At 34.3% G+C, this 23,564-nt stretch overlaps 1 protein-coding gene and 1 pseudogene across 19 annotated transcripts in view; one reads left to right on the top strand and one right to left on the bottom strand.

The window, feature by feature from the left end:
* Window positions 1-23,564, top strand: part of KIAA0825 (KIAA0825 ortholog) — a 355,235-nt gene that overhangs the window by 223,644 nt on the left and 108,027 nt on the right. The gene's annotated exons all lie outside the window — the stretch shown is intronic.
* On the bottom strand, window positions 19,371-19,489 carry LOC120612729 (uncharacterized; annotated as a pseudogene).

Below are 23,564 nucleotides of genomic sequence, written 5' to 3'. Positions count from 1 at the left end.
GAGGCAGGTTGGGGAAGGGACAATGATCAGAAGCCAAGATTAAAGTGAGGAGAAGAAGCACACTGTCAGGCACAAGGAAAGAACTAAGATGTTAAAAATATACAGTAATCTTCTATATGTGGGGCTATGGCCATCTATGGCGTAGTCCATTTCTCTCTTGAAATGTACTTTAATAAATCTTACTTTTCCTTAAAAAAATATATATATATACATATATATATATATACATACATACAGTATTCTAAATGGAGTACCTTTTATATTTTTCTTCATATTCTTAACCCATAGCCCCCCTACATTTACCTTTTATTTTATGAAAAGAAGGAAGATTTGGCTTAAAGATTGTCAGTGGTAAACGAGGGAATGTAGACTACTTAGAGGTTTTTAGAAAATAGACCTGAGAGGCCGTGAGTCACAAGATGTCATATTAAATTCTTTATTGATATCTTGAAGAATGGGTAGCAAGTGTTGGTGTTAGAATGACCTGTAGAGATGGATACAGATTCAGACACCCAAGCCCAGCCCATGAGGCACCTAATCAGAATGCCTGCGAACGAAACCTGTATTTGTAACTAGCTCTGTAGATGATTTGGATACACATTAAAGTTTCAAAACCAGGTATATGATGTATTCTGACACCTTGATAATTTCCCTTTAATATCTCTATTTTCTTAAAATGATCCATGAAAGATTCCTGAGAAGGAAAGAGTTTATTCGAGCAACTTTATTACCAAGTTTAACTGAGGGCTTAGTGAGTACCATGATAGAATTTAATAGTAAACCTACCCATCTGGTCAGGATTCTTAGCATGCTGTGAAAGTAAAATACTTCACATTCATCAAAAGTTCTAATGGGACATTTCCCTCATGTGAAAAAAATTTGGATGTTATACTTCAATAACTTTTTAATATGGTTCTTGAATTTCCCAGACAGTCCATTACACTAAATCATTTTGTCAATTCTTAAATGACGAGGGCATATGAAAACTAAACAAACACTTTTTCAATGTATTTATCATCTTCTGAGTTCCGGATTTTATAGTTATAATGGTATACTTATTGGTCTGAATGACTCTCAAAGGCAATGAAATGTAAACATATTCTTGATTTGGGGAATTAGTGGTGTAATTAATTTTCTCTAGGAACTAAACTTTCAATTGATCTCATATTTCTCCTTTTTATCTCTAAACGACCTTATTCAAATTGTTATCACTATTTTGCTTTATTAATTATTTTAAACTTTCCCCTTTAGAGATTTTTTAAGCATTAAAATTTTGGAGCCGTTGAAAAGGTGGGGCATGGTTCATGGAGAGGTAGTACTGTGTATATGCTTAGGCAAGAGGTGTCTAATTCAGGTTTTAAATGCACTAAAATAATTTTCATTATGTCATGTTCTCTATCACTTATTAAAATTAAAAATGATTGCAGAGTTAGATGTTAGCTTTCCTTCTGGCACTGTCTGAATTTCTTAATATCTTTGGATCCTTCTATTGGTACTTGTATAATCACCTTTTACATTCACAAATAAGTTACCGAGTCTCCCTGTTGATAGTCATGAAAACAAATTTTAATTGAGTTTGGCATGTCAAAACTCTTTCTTGGTTTCTATGTTTGATGTACCATGCCACATTTTCAATGAATAAAAAACTACCTCCTTGCATATTTATTACACATTCTCAGTTAGTGAGATTTTGTTACACAAGCAGTTGCCTTATTATTTTTTACACCTGCACTTTGATATCACAGTGGTTCATTGTCAATCGACGTAATGTATCAGAAGTGGCACAGCTAATGAGCACACCGTTGCCTTTAATTCATTTTACATTGTGAAACCTTACTGGGAAATAGGCTGTAAAAATTGGGGGAGGGGTGCTGACATTTTATAAATGTCATATGTCAATCCTACATTGTGGTGGTTGTGAAACACTGCATTCTGATGGTATCATAGTCATATGATGGGCCATTTTCACTAGCAGGCAATGAAGGTTTTGGGGGGAGTATTTTTTTCATTTGTTTTTGCTTTTAATAGCCCTAAAGAAAGGGGTGTGTGTGTGTGTGTGTCTGTGTGTGTGTGTGTGAGAGAGAGAGAGAGAGACAGAGAGACAGAGAGACAGAGAGACACAGAGCGAGAGAGAGCGAGAGAGAGCGAGAGAGAGCGAGAGAGAGCGAGAGAGAGCGAGCGAGCGAGCATGCCAGCAAGAATGAGGGAAAGAGGGAGGGAGGGAAAGTTTTTGTTTTATAAGTTAACTGTAAACCTTTTGACCTGTGTACATGAATCAGGAAACAGAGGTCATTTAATTAATATGCATGAATACAGGCAAAATTTGGGTGACTTAAAGTAAAAGAAATGACATGAAAACTTAAATTCTACTTTTCTGTTGTTGAACACAGTAATTGTGATATTTTCTGGCTCCATAAATTTAAATTAAAATATATATTGGAAGAATAAAAAGTTAGGTTATGTCATTTAAACTCAGCCTTTAATTTAATGTATGTTTTAAAAACTTGTTGATGGTATGAGATGTTAACAGGTAATTTAGTCTGTTATTCTATGGTTCATGGAGGTTTGGATTTTGTGAATAAAGGAAATTGCGTTACTAATTGCAGAAGAGCAAATGCATTTTTGTTTTTATTGCTTTTATTTTATGGACCATCCTTTAGTAATTACTGGAACTTAGAATATGATACCAAAGGGTGAATGGAGTATTTTTAGTTCTCAAATTTTTTTATTTTTAAACTGGTTAATTTAATATTCAAATATAGTTATTTTAAAATTGGAAAATTTCTTTGAAGCCAGTCATATATGTCTGTGTGTACATGTTCACTGTTGTAGAGAGGTCCTTGAACGGCTCACTTTAGTCACTATCTGACCAACCAGCAAGCAAAGAGAGAGAAAAAGGAAAACAAAGTGTGGTGTAGGGGGGAAATAATAATAATACAGCTAAATGAGATCCCTCAAGTCTTCATATCTCTGAACATTTTTATTAGAAACATTTGTCAACCAGGTCAACATCTAACAGTGTTATTCTTCCTTAGTTGACATGGGTCATCCCTTCTATTATTCCCTTTCTTACCAGACTAAAAACAGGAGCAACACTACTCTACACTTATATAATGTCTTATTGTTATTGTCAGTGTGATCTCACTCATGCCACAGGGAGGTAAGCATTATTTTTTTCTAGTTTCAGAGAAATGACTTGTCTTAGTTTCATGTAACTCATAAGTAGCACAGCCAGTCAGGAGTGTATTATAACTTTTATAATTTTTATCTCAGTATTCATTATCTACCATACCAAATATTTGCCCCATTAATGTTTTTTTTTTTCCCACACGATAGATTTTTATATAAACTTAACAATTCATAACTTGAAGCAAAGGTGAAGTTTATTAAATATCTCCTAGGCCAAAGAGATGGGTATCATCTAAGCTCTGTTTTCTGCGTATGATCTAATTTTGATTGCCGTATTCAGTCATTATCATTCAAAGAATATGGTGAGAAATCAGTTGCTTTCTAAAATCATGATACTAGGATATAGCTTTTCTACTGAAGCTCTTTGTGGCCAGGCCTTAACTTGGTGACTCGAGTGTGTGGCACCCCTTGGGAACTGACAAGTTAGGTAGGAGTGGAGGGGAGCCTTGCCAGGGACAGATCACCACAGCTGTCCACCCTTTCTTCAACCACCCACTTAATGCTTTTAATAACTATGTTAGAAGTGTGAGATCTACTGAGAAGGACAATGGAAGTGACTTGTTTTAATTGTGATGACTCCTTTAATTTGCCAAGTTAAATTTGAACATTCTGCTTTATAGAACCCCAGCTCTTCTTTATAATGAAACAAATATACACTTCAAACTTAAAAAATTTCTCATTCTAAAATTTAAACTCACCCTTTTGTGAAATTTTTACTGGAAGGGCCATTTTGGGGAAAATTATAGAATCATATTTACTAATAAGTGTTGGTTTTAATGCTAGAAACATTTCAGTTTACTTTTTAAGGACAGGGTGGTTTCTTTTTCATTGTAATTAAAAATAATTTCTAACATATGAACTGGTTTCACTGACTAAATATATGTTTTAGTAAATTTTTTTTTTTGCTGAAATTTGGGTTTAAGATTCCTAATTTCATATTTTAAATCAAGGCTTACCCGTTAGTTTTGAGATACTATTAGGAAAATATTTAAGATCTATTTTAACTCGAGAAGATTTAGAAAATTCTTATTTTAAGCCCAACATGATATTTCTGTTAAAACTAAATAGAAACTAAGTACCTAGAGCTTTCGTATGGTAAAAGTTAGGCCTCAATTTTTTTCTTTTTTGTTATCAAGTTGTCTTCGTAGCAAATATGTATATATGCAATTGTGTGGTAGTTGAACTTAGTAATTTTAACTTTTGTCTTTCATAGAAATTCTTTGTATAAATGTCTTCTTTTTGGAAGTTAAGAGTAATGTTAGTTTTACTTTTAAATGTAGTTGTTACCTGACAGAGCTTGTTGCTCTTCCATCGCCTGAAAATAATTGTAAGTTATAACTTTCATTTCCTTTAAATGAAGGAGGCAACAGTTTGAAAATATCTTTTTCTCATAAACGCTGAAAATAAGAACTTTTTTTTGGCAGTATTATTATAAATAATCTGCCTAAATTATTAACTGTAAATACATTGTTAGAGACTTGCCAAGAATAGACAACCCATTAAATTTTCTTTGTTTAAAACTATCCAGTTCTGTTGTTGGGTAAGACAATTTATTCATATAATCATATAAAAATCATATTTAATAAAGAACGATCCAAGGAAAGTGAAAAAAAATGTCTTTATCCATAAGCAACCAGATGAGAAATAGATTTTTATTCAGTCAGATCCTTTTAGTCAATGAAACAGCATTTTCATGCATATTGCACTCAAGTGGTAATTAATATAGTCTAATTCAGGACATGATGCCTGAATTGATGTACTGTCATCGATACCCCATGTTAAAATCAGACCTTGACAGGGGTTTAACACCCTGGAACAGGTCATCATATGATAATACTCTTTGCCTCTCAGTATTTGTCTTCAACCAAGCAAAGTATTACAAGATGGGGTAAGGAAAAAAAAAAGGGAAATAATTACAAATGAAGAGTGACGCGGGCTGTGAATAGAACATATGTTAGGCTAGGCAGAGGCATCAGAGAATTATATCATTTCATGATGAAGTGGCACTGGGGCTGAACGGGCCTATTTTAAACCTTGATGTGTTTTATCTCTACTGTATTTGGACTGTCATCTTTGGAGAAAGACTCGGTGTAATTGAGAGTCAACTCCAATCTGCATGACTTCAGCGTGAATGGGGGCCAGATGAGCACTGCTATTGAGGCCGGGGAAGCTACTAATAAGATGAAATGAACAATCATCTTTATGCCTTACAAATGCATTCTGTGAAATACAGTGTTCAGAGTTATGGCTTACAAATGTCATTCATGTTACAAAGTTTGGGAAGTATTCTAAAAATTAAGATCTAAAAGGAAACTAGTTCATTTTAATGCTCATTTTAGAGGAGATAGAATCAAAACCTATTTTATATTAGGCTTTCCTTGTGAAAACCTATTAGATGTATCAGCATAATTTGGTCATAATGTGTTTTCATTATATTTGATTTTTTTTTTTTTTAGCTATTTCACTAAAATCCTTGTCATTTTTGCACATATTAAGCTAAATACTCTTTAACATCCACTCACATGTCCCCTTCATTCTTGAACTTTATCTTGGTAACTTCTGCCAGAAGAAATCACTCCATACTCTGAATACATTAATCACTTAGCCTCACAACTGTACTCTCGATTATGTAATACTTTCCGTTTTACCACGCATTTACAAGTCTTATCTCCTCAACTAGACTGTAAGCTCCTCAAGGGCACAACCCATAAGTTCACACTGTGTATCTTCTGTAGTTCTAGGTATTCAGCGTTGTTAGATGAATACATAGTTTTGGTCCGTGGGTATAAATAATAAATACATTATATATATTAGATTTGGGAATAGTTTAGAATTCTCATACTTATCCCTTGCTAACTAATCAATCAACATTGCATTGTTTGGTTTGGAAAAACTGTTAATTGTCTATCTGATGCTAACTTGGAGGCTGTGAAACTACAGATAGAACTGAATATGAACAGTTATCACCAATATCTGTATAGAATTTATATTATTTTTCTTCTTATCCATAAATTTTCTTCTCTACCTATCGGAAATTCAGCAGGAAGTAGCGTTAACTCAATCTCAGATTCCTAAGGGAGAGGTTCAAAAGTGGCATAGGTGTGTGTGTGTGTGTGTGTGTATGAATTTGCCCCCAATTGTATGTTTTGTAATAATTTTGTCTAGGTTGGTTGTTCGTAAAAAAAGTCAAAGTTAGTTTTGTTTTCAATATGTACCTTCATTTTCCAAATGAGAAACAGATATAAACATTTGGTAAATTTTACCACCACAAGCTGAAATAGTTAATGATGCTAGTTAGGGAATTCATGAATGCTGACACTTTGTTCCTCATTCTAATACATTTCAAAACTAAACTCACTCCTTTTAGCTCCCCAAAGCTATTTAAACTAATAATTATTGTTAGCACCATATCTCTGCCTTCAGTATTAAACTTTTAAGTGTTAGAATAAACTTCACATTAGAAATTCCAAATTATGAGGTAGAATAGAATAAACATTAACAATTTAATAGATGTGAATTTGAGTAATATTATATATAAACCTGAAACAAGAAAGATTTACGTGTATACACATTAAATATAAGAATGAGTCCATAATTACCTAGCTTGTGCCCAATCCTTAGGACATGGTATAGTTTAGCTTGTATGGAATCTGATCAATTTAGTAGGAAAAAAGGGAAGTGCTCTTTGAATGAAAATAAACAAAATAAAGCCTTTTGCTTTATAGGCAATTGTACAATATGCTGAAGAGAAAGTAGTGAGTTTATAGAACTGATTACCTGCTTATGGCTCACCCATATAGTGTGACGTGGGGGTTATCTTACCCTGTTACATACCCTCACAGCCAATAAAAAAGGAAAGCTTGGGTCATACCAAATATTTCTCTGTGGTAACACATTTTTATATCTTCACAACTAACTACCTTGCCAGCTGATTCTCCAGCTGCTCAAATATAAGATGAACATATTCAAAGAAATCTCACTGCTGATATTTTCTGGAAAGAGGCAAATCATCAGTTCAAAAACTAAAATACTCAAAAGAATCTGATTTTGGCATCTCTGTAAATTCAGAACCCTCCTAACTTACTCATAATGCACAAGTGACAGAAATCTACATAAACGAGATGTCAGAAAAGAAGGGAAACAGAAAAAAGAGGAATAAAGTGAATCCAACAATTAACCTAGACCCTCAAAAATAAAATACAGAAAAGTTCCCTATGGTAGTTCAAATGAGTTCTTTCAGTTCCAAAATGAAGAGTGCTTAAATTCCATGCAAATAAGCATTGCCTTCAAAATTCCAGGCATTCTTAATCGTGGCTTCCTCTGAGCTGACAGTAACTTGAAGAGATCAGCAATTTCCACCAGTCTTCTAAATTGTGCATTTTTATCATAACTGCACTATAGAAGAAAGAAGAAACTAATGACATCAGTAAATTGCATAAAGTTCCTACTTAAGTCAGTGGCATACTGAGCACATTTGACACCTGGAGGAGATCATTCTTAACACCCTCATTCTAGACAAGAAAACTATTTTCAGCAACAGTCATAAAGTGAAATGAATAATAACAGTGATGATGATGATATCTGGAAGAAAACATATAGTGAAATTTTTTTTCAAAATTTCAAATGATTGAACCTTGAGCATATAGTCATGCCAATAAAAATTATAAATAATAAAATAAATATTTCAGCAACAAAAAAGAAAAAATAATACTTTTTAATTACACTGATATATTTTTTTAAAAAAATATTTACATTTTAAAATTTTCAACAGAAAAACTCCAAGCAGTCATATAAATGAAGAGATTAAAATAACTCAGGTTAGGTTTTTTTTGCCTTTATCTCACTGTGCTATCTCATAGGTTATTTCAAATCAACTGTTTAAACACAGCAATATGTCATAACACAGGAGTTGGAGGCACCAACTGCACTTGAAGCCAGATTGAACAATTTGGAGTGGTTGCAGTCTCACTCTTGAACATAGTGTTGCAGTGACCACAAGCAGCTGAGTTTCCATGTGTCTGAGCTGACCAGATAACATTAAGTTCTCTGAATTAATTTCCATGCTGAATAAAATGTTTATTAAAGCATAAATAATAAAATTGTACTAATTTGTAGCTTGCATATGTAGTATTAAAATTCAACTGTAACTACAACAGCAGTTGTTTAGAACTTAGACTAATAAAATTTTTCCTATGGGGAGAAATATTTTATTATAGATATTGTTTAGAATTGTCAGTACATGGTGATAGCGAAAAGCAGGCTAACTTTTTATGGATGTTATTGATGTTTTAAAATTCTCTGATAAAAATGCACCCTCTTACCACCTGATCTTGATGTAAACTTCTCCTATCTCCCTTCCCTTGGTATGCCATTGATTTAAATTATGTTTTGTTGTTTTTATTTTTAATCAGTAAAATGATGAAGTCAAATAAGACAGTGTCTTTTGTCTCACTGTCCAAGACTCCATGGACTAATAATGAATATAAAACGACCATCCTTTTGAATATTTTTCAACAAATATCTATATTGCATCAGTTATGTTATTCATCCATTTATATATGTTAGGGCCTCCACTGAATTTTAAAAGACAGTCATTTGTCCTTTCTTTTGTACAATGGCCATTCCTCTTATCTTCCCCTAAAACTGTGTTTACATTTTTAGAGTTGTCTAAGAAATAATGAAAACACTTCTGTCTTCTATAGTATTGTTTTTAGCAAGCAACTGAAAACATCTGAAAGTTGTAGCAAATAACTCTGCAGAGAGTACTCCTATTCCCGGCCAATGACCTTTTCAAATGTGCTCTTACCTAAAAGGGTACAGAAAAAGATAGAAGGACAAGGACAAAGGCCTTAAATTCCATCAACAACAGAAGTTTCCTAGTATCATTTTGTCAAAAAAGGGAGGTTGGTCTGCATTACACCCATACATTGAGGCCCATCACAAGAAATGTGGTGCGCTGCCAAATGCAGCTCACGCTTGGGGTAGGCCTTTAATTCACAGGTCTTAACACAATTTTAAGAAGTGGATGATAGAATTGTAATTAGTCTTATATATTTAAATAATCTCTGGTGACTGTCAGAGCAGTCCAGGTTCTACAACTCTTGACAAGCACAAAACCTGTAGCAGCTTTCACAAATTGGCACATTATTGGACTTGGCAAACAAGGTGTTTAAAGCTGTTTTTACAAAAGTTTTCATTATTTTTACAAAAGCTGCTACAGAATTTAAGCTTTTTTTTACATTTCAAATGTCTGCATGTTTGTTTATGGACAGATAAAACCAAAGGGAAAATAAGAAAGCATCATGCTAAAGGTTTGTGCTAAATTTCCACCCAAGTAGGTGTGCATTAAGAAGACTTGCAGTTAGAGCTCTACAGATTAATGACTATCTCTCTTCAGATCAGCTAAATTGACCCCTAAGTTCTCTAACTCAAAATTTTCTTCTAGTTTCTATATTTTTTAGCCTTGATCCTTTTATTATAGCCATCTTGTGAGTCTACCTAAATCTCTATTTGAAATTGATAAGAACTTTTATTTTATATTTTTTCTTAAGAATAGCCCTGATCCCATTTTAAACACTTTTACCTATTATTAGGAAATTAATGCAAATCAGAGATAAAAAGGAAAAAATCTAACTGATGTTTCATATTCTTGAGATGGTTGACAAGGGCTTAGAGGAATGTCGTAAACTCACCCACCTATGGGCTCACTGCTTTATTTCTTACTTTCAGCTAGAGCACTCTTGATTTCCATCATTTTAGGTACCACTTAGAAACTTTGGGTGAAGTCAGAGTTGGGGTAACCCAAGGGCCTTTAGCCACTTTTTCCAGAAGCCAACCTTTACAAGGGAGCTGAAGGAATAGACATGGTTGTGTTCTTTAAAACTTCCTCTTTGTGATCTTGGTTAAAGTTGATGAATCTGAACCTGTGAGTCACTGGGACCCTTTCCAGGAGGCTCCGAGTTGTTTCAGTGCCCCCAAGAGCAGAAAAATCTCAAAGGTGTCTGGCAGATTCCTGGAGTAGTAACTCCAGGAGCACAATGACAGACTTAATTGCCCTTTGGCCTCATGACACAGCCCGGCGCCACCAGTGAGACAATTTCTAAAATTCATAATGTAGTGATGACTACTAAATGTTGAAATTTAGCATATATTTCCAGAAATTCAATGAGTGGGAAACTGATATTTCACAAATTTTTTTATTAAGATGTTCAGAATGAAGTTGTCCTTAATATAATAATTTTCTTTGGCTTCTAAATATATTTTTGAAAGGAAAAAAGCCTTGTCATTTCATCATTTCTCAGGAACTTGAAATTTTAACATGAATAATACAGAGGACTCTTATATGAATATATAGTAATTTTTTTTAAAATTCTAATTTGACAAATAAGCTGTTGAGCATATATCTCAGTGCCTCAGAATAATACTTGTTTTCCAAACAGAAGAAAGATATAGCAGCTGAATTAGTTGCCCATTTTTATTCATAAAATGACAATTAGTGAAGGTATAAAATCTAGCATGTCAGCTTCAGGAAAGAATGTTTGCTTGCTTTTAAAGATTTAGTAAAATGCTGATTGCCTTTTATATTTCAAGATAAAATTGCAGACCTTTGTTTGGATGTATCTGCAAAGACTAGTGTGTGTTACAATTTTAGCTAAGAGTCATGCGAAGACTGATCCATATAATATTTGTAGCTGGAGGCGATATTGGTAAAAGTGGTTTAATAATAGCTACCATTTATTTAGTGCCAGCTATATGCCAGGCACTGGTGGCAGCGGCTTTATATACATTATTTCATTTTATCTTCATGACAACCATTTAAGATATAAGTATTCTTATTCTCATTTAACATATGAGGAAACTGAGGCTCAGAGAAAATAAATTATTTTCTAGAGCATGCAAGATTAGTTAAATTGGAGCCTGTGCCAACTTCTATTCTGGACAAATGAAAGCCTGGAACTCTGGATGTGAGGCGAGCACAGGGACATGTAGTACTGGTTTATAGGTTGTTGGGGTCAGAGCCGAGAAGACCTTAGAGGAGAAGCAAGACAGAGAATTGAGGGGTAAGTTTCCTGAATACTGGCATAGCACTAGGCCACAGGCCTCCATGTATGGAGCTAAGATTTCAACCAAGTACTAAGTCAAAAATCTGTTATTCCCTCTGTGTTTAGAGAAGCATCCACTGCGTGGCTAGTACTATGAGATGAGTAGGATGTGTCCTGATCTCAGAGTCCAAAGGGGGACATTAACACACAAATGGATCTTAATCATTCATGGTGTTTGGTCACTGTATGCATGTATCAATTTTCAAGGAGCAAGGATCTATCGGAGATGGGGTTGGAAATTAGTGAAGCTTATTGAAGAATTTAACTGAGCTGAATTTTGAATAACAAATAGTTAAATACACACACATACATATGCACACACACATATTTATACTCTTCATGAGTCTTGATATGCCACCTTGTCCACTCAGCTAATCAGAATGAAAGATAAGAAACAGATGAATGTTGTCAGCACTCAACATTTTGCTTGGTTTGACTTTGTAGCCATGTTGACACTACACTTGATCTACCCTTGTCCTGAACGACATGCTGACTTTTTGATTAGGGGTTTCTGTTTTGTTATCAGTGCATTAGGCAATGTACCGCTCGGGTAGCAGAATTTGATTATAGTTTTCATCTTTGCTTTCTGAATTGCTGTGGGTTTGCTCTGGTGTTGGCTCGTATGTGACCTCTGCAGTTTTTTGATTTGAAAAGTTTCATTCGGAACTAGCAGGATAGACAAATCCCCGCCTCGGCTTCAGCTTCTGGTTTTCTTTTTCTGGTCTTCGCTCTTTGTGCTGTGTTTAAGAAGGCTCAGGCTATGATTATAGGGTTGCTTTATCTGAGAGCTGTGAGGAGTGGGATCAAACGTGATACCATCAACTCTGGCATGACTAGTCATTACCTAATGGACTCATCAGTCTTCATAACTTTCTCAGCTCAGTTAGACTTGGGTAAGAGCTAGAGAAGTTTAAACCTGACGAACTCTATGTAAATTCATTCTCAAGGTTGGAATATAGAAAATATTTCTTCATCAGTGAGAACCTGAAACCATATTATCTGCTCAAGAAAGTTCAATGACCTCTCTCTTTGTAATAAAGTATTTCAGTATACAAAACTCATGCTCAATATGGGTAGTTTTGTATATTTCTTAATATCTTTAATAGAGACATTGCCTGGTATATTTAAGAAAATGAGATTGGATTGGATTTCTTTAACTGGAATGTTAGAAAATTGAGGATGAGTAAAAATCTAAAGACTATATAAAAAGCCAAAACATGTTTTAAAATAACTGTTTTTTGGTATTTGTTTGTTCATTCAACAAATACTTATTAAATGCCACCGTATGCCTGATGTTGCTTTAAGTGCTTGGTATGTATTAGTGAACAAAACAGACAAAAATTCCAGCTTTAAATATGTTTATATTCTAAAATTATCTTCTTTTTGGAGAAGTAAATAATTATTTCAATACCCAGACTGAGCTATAAGTTCATGTAAATTACATGTACATGTTTTGGTTTTATTTACTTTACCAATCTGACCATGTAATTCCTCTTTTTATGTAATTCCTCTTTTTGTTCTTCTGTATTTCTTCATTTAACAAATTTATACTGAGCACCCACTGAGTATGAAACACCAGCATGTGTACAAGTTAGAGACCTGCCTTCAGGACATGCACATTCCAGTAAAAGAAACTGAGACCTGCACACGAATAGCCATACAGAAATGATATATTTAGTCAAAGTCATGCAGTGTTTCTACAAAATTAAGGGAGAATAGGGGCAAAGGAGATGAGAGAGATAGGGAGATGAATGAGTTGATCAAGGAATGCTACACAGAGAAAGGTAGACCATTTCAGGTGCTATTATTGGCAGATAGCTTTCCAAACAAGGGTAAAAAAGAAAAGGGGGGTGTATTTAAATAATAACAAAATAGCACAACTTGACTGTGCATATTAGTACTGGAAGGTTGTGTTAAATCCAGACTGTGGACAGAATTGAAAGATAAGCTCCAAGTTTGTACTTATTTAATAAACATTCAGTATAAATGAGGGGAGAAAGGGCACTGATGAATTTTTTGATATAGAAACAGCACTAAATATATCATGTCTAAAAGAGTTAAGCTAATACATTGTCTGTAGGATGATTGGTCCAGGCTAAGACAGTGTGCTGTGGTAGTTAGAATGGAAGGATTCTGTTTGGTGGCAGCTTTCTTACATGGTGTGTTAAGGTATAATTAAGTATTATCTGGACCAATTCACAGTGGAATGACATTGGCAAGGATGTCTGCAAACTCTCTCAAAATGCCAGCCTCTTTCTATAATTTCAGAACATAATTCTGTCACGGTGACTCCTTTATTAAATACAAATCAGTTATATTAGATATTGGGAAACTATGGAAAATTTGAGAACATGAAAGATTTGAGTAGAGAAAAATATTGAATGGAAAAGTGACGGGTAATCTATGTCACATTCATATACCAATAGGGAATTGAGCCCAAATATATAATTTTGTATAAATTCTATGTTATAAGTTTGTTTGGGAGGGTAGTTTTAAATGCCACTGTTTTCTGTTTATGTCAGATCCAGATGAATAACTATGTATCAATAAACCATGCAATCAGTAAAGGATCAATTATTTGTAGTCAGTATGTAATTGAATAAGTGCATGGATTCCTCACTTAAAAATATATCAACACTAGATTCCATCCGTAAACACTTAGAAAATCAGTAGATTATTCCTGTGGTGCCAATTTAGGCATTCAGTAATCATGTTTGTGTTTAAGTGATAACCACTCTCTTATGAATGTTTATTACATCAGAAAGATGTGTTAAGCTTGAAAATCATAAACTGTACTTGAGGTTATTTTTTAGTTTGGAATTAATTGTTTTTAAAATACAAATTGGACTTGCTAAGAACTCATTTAGAAGACACCTAGGTAAATTATTAGGGAATAACAAATAGATTAAAAATGGTTCAGTCAAAACAGTCTTCGAGTTTGCTGATTGCCGCTGAAATTTTACCATATCTACAATTGGTCTTATTTAAATAACGAGTTAAGTTTTTCTAAAAATGTTTAAGGATTTGGGTACTTTTTTATGCTTTTTATTAGTGATATAAAATGAGCATGAATCTTAACCGAGGCATGACTTTCACAATTATTCTTTAAGAAACTACTTTATTCCTATAGGAAGTTTAATTATGGACCATTTAACATGAGATGGAAAACAGTTCCTACACCAGATAGCAGAGACTAAATTCCAATTTCAGCATTACTATTGATTAATTGTGACAATGAACAAGTCACTTAAGCTCTACGTAACCTCAATTTCTCCATTTGTTAAAAGGAAATAATACCTATCACAAGATATTTTCAGAATACTTTCAAACCACTGGCATAAAGATGTTCAATAAATCAAGAGCAGTATTATTATTACTCATCCAAAATGTAATGAAAGATTTTTTAAATGTAGTAACCATTCAGCTCAGATTTAAAAGTTAAAGTTTCTGAATTTAGGTTTCCTTCCTACTCCTGCCTTTTAGTCTTGAATGTTTACATTATTTCCTTGACGCTTCGATCTTCTGAAGGTAATTATTGCATTCTTCTGCTTTCTTGAGAATCATTTTATTTTATGGCTCTCCTTAGCTTCTATTTTAGGTGCTTTCTTCTTCATTTTATACGCCCTCTCTCCACCCCCAGAATTTTATACCTTGTGTCTTTTTTTTCTACTTTGTACTTTTTATGTTTTCATTTGAAGATATTCCTATGGTTTTCTTTTCCTTTAAACAGGCAATTACTTGCCTTGAAATTGGCTTTCTACATATTCAAAAATTAAATTCAAAATTATTTGCCTGTCACTGGTCACTCCTACCAACATTTCTTACAATAAAGAGGCAGGTTGCATTTTATTAAGCAGCCAGCTAAAAAACAACCTGGTCTTGAGGATGAAACTAACAAAACAAAAATTAACTATTGAAATTGTATGAGAAAATGGTAACTGTGAATTTCAATATTTTATGCCAAGAGCATTAGCAATACAAGATATCCTAATTGATCATTCCCTTTCCTGTGCTTAAATTGTTTTCTGGTACTACTTTACTCATTTATTAAATTTGCATGTATTCACAGGTCTGTCTCTGAGTTCTCTGTTCTGTACCATTCATTAGACTGTCTGTTTTTGTTCCAATTCAATATGATTTTTATTATTATGACTTTATTGTATGACAATATCTGGCAGAGCACGTTCTTTTTTTTAGGTGTACTTAGCAGTATGTGACTATATTCTTCCATATAAATTTTAAAGTCAGTTTGAATCCCTCAAAAAAAATCAACTGAGATTTAATTGGGACATCTAATATTGTATTAAGTTGAATCTGACACTGTTATATATTGCCTGGTGGCGTGAGGGGTACAATAGGTGATATTTTAAAATCATCTTTTTAAAAATTCTATGATTCTAAAATAAGCAAAAGACAGTTTTTTTCATTTCTTCAGTGGTATTATGGTCTAATTGAGACCATCCTCTACCAGAAGAGATAAGAGTATTTGTGAAGCATCCTGCTAACATTCTGGTGGCAGACATGTTAGGATGACAGAAGAGGTCAGGATGGGTGGGATCATTGGAGAAGACTTCTTGGTGGAATGCTTATGTCAAATTATGAAGGTAGAGGGAGAACATGGAGTGAGGTAAAGGCCAGTAGTTTTGAAGAGAGCAAAAGAGCAAAATATGGAGACCACAGAGAGATGTACCATAAAGCAGATGCTGAGAGTCAGAGGAGGGGAAAAGAGGGTCTGCCCCCTAAAACAGTGGTTCTCAATCAGGGCTAATCCCCCTTCCCCTCTAGGGGACAATTGTCAGTGTTAAGAGATATTTTTGGTTGATACGACTAGGAAAGAAGGGATTACTGCTGGCATGAAATTGATAGAAGCCGGGAATACTGCGAAACATCCTACCTACAATTCACAGGGAAGCCCCACAACTAAGAATCATCTGGCCCAAAATGTCAATAGTGCTGAGGTTGAGGTTCTGACTTCTTTGTCCAGGATGGGGCCTCAGGCACTGGCTGTTTTAAAAGCTTCCCAGGTGATTTTGGTGCGTAGCCTAAGTTGAGAACCATTGCTCTGGATCCATGTAGTTCAGAGGGGGAGACAATATGATTTAAGGCATTATTTTTTGCACTCTTTATTCATGTCATTTTTTAAAAAAAAATAATTTTTCTGTATTTTAAATGATACAAAGTACAAGAAAATGCTCTTCAGTATTGTGTGTGTGTGTGTGTGTGTGTTTGTGTGTGTCTGTAAAATCACTTGACTTCCTGTTGAAATTCAGAAAGATTGTATGTAGTTAAGATATCACATTCTCCCCTGCCTCCACCAAAAAGACAGCATGCTCAGTTAAAAATGCCATCTTGCAAATAAATCCCATAGATGCATACTTTGTCCATTTATTAATCTACTAATGCAAATACAGTAGTTTTGTCATTTATGATTTTCTCTCTATATTGAGGTATTTAGAAGTAAAGTGTTAGCTGTAATTCTGAACATTCCAATTGAATTTTTTTGAGAAATTCAAACTGAATTATCAATACTTTTATAAATTTTACAACTATTTGGTATTATTTGGACAATATCTTCTTGCTCAAAACACTGATGCAGCTTAGTTTCTCGTGTCCTGGAGTTATGCTATTGATTTTGAAATAGGTTCCCTTTTCCAAAGTCCAAATCTATGGAGCAGCTGGTGGTGGTTAGTGACCGGCTGTACCAGCAGTCTCATCTTTTTAGCATTGAAAATTAATTTTTCTCATCTTGGCACATAAAGAACTCAAGTGTGCCCTTACCTCATTACCTGAAATGTTACAGTGGCACCAGCAGTCGGGGGATATGATGGGGCAGCTATTTGGGCATCATGAGTAGCAGCACCGAGATGTTACGTAAAAAGAAATTATACCAGGAGAAGGCCCTCGCCCTTTATTGTGGAAACAAGAAGCTTACGTTCACGTGGATTCCAAACATCTGATAACATCTAGAGCTCTGGTTGGAAATTTCCTCCTCGCTAAAATGGTACATCTCTTTATCAAAAGATGAGTGTGTCAGCTCCAAATACCCATGATAAATGAATATTGAATTGCTCCATGTAAAAAATTTGCAGCTGAGCTCCCACAGCTCAGTAATCTGGTCATCCCCAAATATTTATCCTTCATGGATTTACATGTAGTTAACAGAACCCACAACAAACATATTTCACTTTTACTACAAGATAGAAAACTGTGTTTCTGGTGTAGCGGAGAGAGTTCTGGACTGGGAGTGGAGAAAGCTGGGGTTTGATTCTGGATATATCAGGCATGTTGTTTAATGTTCTTTATTTTATAATCACCAGGCATTAATCATCCCTCACTAGGAATCCAGTAGAAAAATGCCCCCAACTGGTTTTCCAAACTCCAGTTTTATTCTTAAATCCACCTTCTAATCCGCTGCCAGCATGAATTTTCTAAAATATAAAACTAATCCTGTCACAAAACATGGCTGTCAGACTGAATTTCTTATACAGATACTATTTGATGTGTTCTGTTCCCTGAATCTTCATTCATGTTTTCCTTTCTGCCTAATACATATTTGCCCATTCCTTTTTCCTGGTTAATCTTCCTCATGCTTTCAGATGCATCTCAGCTAATCCAGTGAGCCAGCTGAGTTTAGGTTCCCTTCCTTAGGTTTCCTTTCAGTTGCATTATAATTATCACAATGAATGACAATTATCTGTTTAGGTGCTAGTACTCCTATAAAGATGGTGATATGCCCTTTGGAGACAGATACCTGATCCTAATTATCTTCCCTTGGTACCTAGCATTATGCCTGGCAAATAATGGGCATTCAGTAGGGAACAGTATGGAAAAGAAGGAAGGAAGAAGGAAACGGTAGAAAGGGTGATAAGAGAAAAGGGAGGGAAGGGATAAGATGAAGTAAGGAGAGATGATTAAAACAGAATAGGAAAAGCGGGAAGGAAAGAGGGAGGAGGAATAATGGATGATATAGTTGATCTACAGTGATTTCTAAGATGTAACCCATTTTAAATGTTTGTGACTATACCATTACAATACTCCATGTAAACCGTACCCCTTCCATGGTGTCGTATATATTGTGCCACACTCATCCTTATACTATCTTTTGGGTTTGAATAGATTGTCTAGCAATGAGTCTCTGGTAGAAGGGAAAAATCAAGACCAAGAAGTAGAGTTTCAAACCTCTCTAAATTATGCTTTTTCTCACTAATCTTTGCTGATCTTATTTTGAGATTTTTATAATTTATAATAGTCTCTTGATATCTCCTGAGCAGCTTACTTTGATATTATGCCCCATATAATGTGTAACTAGTATTTACCTAAGACTATATGAGTATCTAGATAATTTGGTAAAATTTTCTTAAAGCCTGTTGCTAATTCATACTTTATGATTTTTAATTACTTGAAATATAAGTGCTTTATTGAATCTGCCCTTTAAGTGGCTTAGGCTCATGTGTACAGTTCTGGCAGGGCAGCATTTTATATTTTATTTTGATAAAAATAAAGGAATGAAATAGATAATTTATATTATGTTACCATTTGGTTTCCATCTTAGAGAAGAACTAAGTAAGAGATAGAGAAATCTATAATTTATGTAGTGACTTACCATTCAGAGGCCCACATGGATGGGAACAAAATTGAAAATTGAGGAAATTATTCAGGTAATTGAAGAAAAAATTGAATTGTCTTTTAACTGCATGAACCTAACTTTCAGTATCTAAAAAGGTACATTTTTTATTTTATTTATTATCAAAAATCTGATTTAAGAAGTAGTAATCATTCAAGATCATTCAACACAGAAGTTATTTTCACCAACGACAAAGTATCATGAATGTGAGTTGCCTAAATTCCTGAACCTTCAAGTACTACAAGAAACATTGATAGTGCTCTAAACTCAGGGTCTCTGACTTCAAGAAAAACCTCAACTAAACAAGCTAAATAGTGTCAACCTATTTTTTTATTTTATTTTTTACTTATTGATTTTTTTAGGCGAGGCAACCCTTGGTTGACCTCACAGATTACAAGGACCTTGTCAGTTTGCAATCCCTTATTTTTTTATTTATTTAGTTATTTATTTTTTTATGCCTGCAGCACCTGGTCTTCCTAGGTGGTCTCGCATCCAAGTACTAACCAGGCCCAACCCTGCTTAGCTTCCAAGATCAGACAGGATTGGGCTTGTTCAGGGTAGCATGGCTGTAGACACAATCTATTTTTTTTTTAATCATCCATGATAGAATCATATAACTTTATGGTTAGATGTTATTTTTTCCAGGTCCTTGAAAAATATAGTAAACATTCAGCAGTTTAGGTTAGTGTTTCTACATTCCAATTTTTCATACCTAATTTTGTATATAAAATAATTCAATATAAATAAATTGTAAAGTGTTGCAACCAGAAATGTTTTAATGTACTTATTTCCATATTACATTAAGATTGATTGTTAAATGCAATTTAACTCATTAACTCAAGGAAAAGTTTTTTTACAACTTCAATTCTTTACTTTTACATATTTTACATAATAAGACTATATCTCATTGTCTTTTTGGCAGGGGTAAAGCCAACTTTAACCCGGATGAAGTTAGTGGTACATTATTGATGCTTGCTTCAAATTCATTAATATGCTAAGAAGTACATGTCAATTCAGTAAGATAGTTTGAAGCTAATTGTTACTTCCTGTGCACTTCTATTAGATACAATTTCAGTGCCATATCTTTATATACTGATTTTAAAATTCAATATTGTGACATAGCAGAACTAGAAAATTTTTCTCGATGAATTTGTCAGAATCAGAATTCCTAATTCTGTTATCTGTAAGTTTTTATTAATTAACATTTTGAAGTTTAGTTCTTTGGTTTAGTTGACCTTTTATTTTGATAGACAGACTTGATGTCTCCTAAATCATTATACTATCTTAAGCACATAATTTAAATCAAAATGTAAAATTAGAAGAGTTAAAATTTTAGATAGGCATATGAAGTATTAAAAAAAATATAAAGGCAGACTTATTTATGAGAAAGAGAAAAGAAAATATGAGAGATATACAAAGTATGGCAAAATACAAAGAGGCTTTATCCAAAGTATTCATTCACATAGATTGAAAAGCAATTTTTTTCATATATTATTAGTTTACATAGGCTCCCTAAGTCTTTAACATTGAATTAATGTTTTAAATAAGAATACTCTACTGATAGTTTTTTTTCTTTTCTCTATAAATTGAAATCTTTCTATTTCTGCTTATATATGTTCCTGTATCATTCCAGTAAGTCTCCAATTTACAAATAAGTTGTTCAAGAATATTTTTTCCAAGTTGTTAAAAGTTAAGATGCCTTTAAAAAAAAAAAGCAACATAATATTATTGTAATAATGTTACAACGAATTAGAGGCTCTCAAACCAACCCACAAAACCCTACTTGGCCCATATTTAATAAACCTTAGTATGGTATGCTATGTAATACCTAGTATTCTAAGGTAACAAAGCAACACTTCTGATATTCTAAATTTCAAAGTCAGCAGGTAATGCCCTCTTACTGAACTGCAGCCATTACAGAAGTAAAGAAAGCCTTGCTTTCATTGCTGTTTTCTTTCTTGAATGAAGAGAAACCTGGACTTTCTCTGTGTTCAGCCCCTTATTAACCCAGTGTTTATCTCCTTTGGTTACATTTCCCAAGTTTTATGTGTCTTCTTTGCTGAGGCCTTTAAATAAATAATGTGGCTGATCCTTAACAGGGTTCCCCTTAGGTCTGGAATGTTCCCAAATACCAGAATAAAGGCCAAAAAATATACTTCCTTGATGTTGGGGTATCTGAAGTGTCCCCTATAAACAGTATTCCTCTTCCCACATGGGTTATAAACATTTGAGAAAAAAAACAGAGCATCAAATGAGGCCAAAAATCTCACCTTTGCTCTGAAACAGACCAGGATGGAGAATGAGGATCGAATCTCACAATTAGATACCTACCCATGTAGTCAGGCAGATCACAGAAGGAGGGTGGGTGAAGATGGGCATGGTCTGCTTAGTTATTTCCAAATTTACCAATAGGTTAAACAACTTTACCTCCACCTGCGTAGAGTGAATAAAGAGACAAAGGCCAAGAGTATGCTTAGGAAAAGAATTCCCATTTCATAGAAAGTAAGAGTAGGGAAAAGGCTGGTTTTTTAACTTCTGAGCAGAGAATATCAATGTCTAGCTGTAAGACCCTTTGACAACAGGCCCCTACAATTCTTCTCTCTTTCCACTTTTTTGTGGCAGTAGCAATCCATCTACCTAGTATGCTGGTAATCTAGAAGACTTTTCTTAGTCTATATGAGCCATCACCATTCATCACCCCATTCTGTTTCGCCCTTCCTCAGACATGTAAATAAGAGCTAAATTTCCTCTCCTCTTGTGCATGAGCTTTCACATGTGGACAGATTTAGTAGAAGCCAAGAATCCCTTTTAACTGTTCTCCATGCTTCTAACAGCTTGACCATGTAGGGGAGGCAAAACTTACTCTTTAACCTCTTAGAGTCTCCAGCGGGGCCTGAGAATTAAATTGACATAAGATAAATTAACATAAGACAATCATACAGATCTTTTACATGTAATAGGAGGCTCAATGGGGAAATAAAAACCGAGAGAAGTGACTAGACCTAGTGCTTATGTACTAGGTTGAACAGAGAGTAGTAATTGTGGAATAGTAACTAAATATATGGGGAGATGAAAAATAAGAGTTATTTTAACAAAGTCTGTCTGTACAGATTTCTCTTGAACTCCCCATCTCCGGTGGTAAGAATGTTTCTTTCCTCCTGGTATAGGGAGGACATCTTTCACATGGGATTTTAATCTCCTGCTTCTAGGAAGAAAAAGGGAGGTCAGAGTGATCTTGTACCTGTTGTTTTTCAGCTGTCTTTAGCTCAACATAGTCCTGATGCTAAAGTGGCATTTTTGGGGTGGCATATTCTGCTACCCTTTACCCTTCACTTCATATTGTACACTGCAGTTCCAAACACAGATCTAGTCATGTGTTCCCTTGCCCAAAGCCCTCAGACAATTCCCATTTTCTATACAATCAAATCCTGAGTTCTTCACAGTACATTCAATATCAACTAACCTCGCCTCAGAGTACCTTTCTGTTTTTATCTCCTACTTTGCTTTCTCTGTAGTTTTTGAGTTCTTTCCCCAAACTAAAGAACAAACTACTTTCCCCACCCTTACTTTTGCATGCTGTTCCCTCTTCTTTTTTTATCCTGCTATTTATTTGTTCAAATGTCATTCATCCTTCAGGACCATTTCAGAGAAGACAAGCACCCACTCCCAAGCTTTCTGCATCCCTCCAGAGCTCGCCTAAATATTTGGGCATCTCTCTTTTGTAGAAATTTGTCACATCATTGTGATTTCAGGTGTAGCACGGTATCTGGCATTTAATGCTAAACAAATTTAGTTTAATAAGATTGATCTATTTATTATGACCTAAAATAATGATCACAATGATATTCTCTAAAAATACTAAACAGACATTTCCCTAAGCTAGTCATTATCAGGCTGAGAAAAGTCTCACTACTTAATAATGTCCAGAGTCTTCTTTAACTTTCTAAACTGATATTATAAGTGGCAGAACAAAAATTTTCATCTAGGTTTGTCAAACCCCACACTCCTGCTACACCTCTGGCTTTCTGTAACAAATGGCCTTGCATAGCAATTGTGGTCTTTTTCATACTCTATGTAGAAAGATCACCCCTACTCCATCAATTTCCTTTTCTCAGGAAAGAAATCTGTGTCTATTTAAAAAAAAAAAATTAAAAAAGAAAAGAAAACCAACCTGGACAATTGGGAAACCCACTAGGTAAATATTAAAGGAAATAGCTATAAAGCCAAAAGCAACTTTAAAACAATAAATAACATAAGGCAGGATATTGAGCAGTATTTGCCATGCCCGTAACCACTCACATTCTTAGTCTAATTTTCTTTCCCAGTTTATGTTCTTTCATTAGACTCTGAGTTAGACTTCTATACATTACTACACACTTAATAAAGATATTTCATTTTTCCTGGTGCGCTTCCAGAGACCTAGCATGCAGTGAAGGTTTTATAGTCCTGTGTGGTGCAGCAGATGTCATTCCATTTGCCTAAGTCCTGCTGACATTTGGAGATGTGGATTAATTGAGCTACAGAATGAAATTTAATTAAAATTAAATACAGACTTGGCCATTGTATCTGTTCATTTCCTGCACTCTAGTGTGTGTATTTGCAGGCAGTGCCATAGTTAATTTGTTTAATCAGGATGCTCTGTGGGGGAA

Source organism: Pteropus medius, unplaced genomic scaffold (genome assembly GCF_902729225.1).
Source record: "Pteropus medius unplaced genomic scaffold, Ma_sr-lr_union100, whole genome shotgun sequence".
NCBI classification, from domain to species: Eukaryota; Metazoa; Chordata; class Mammalia; order Chiroptera; family Pteropodidae; genus Pteropus; species Pteropus medius.
The sequence above is the reverse complement of the archived record's forward strand: the minus strand, read 5'-3'. Positions and strand labels throughout refer to the sequence as shown.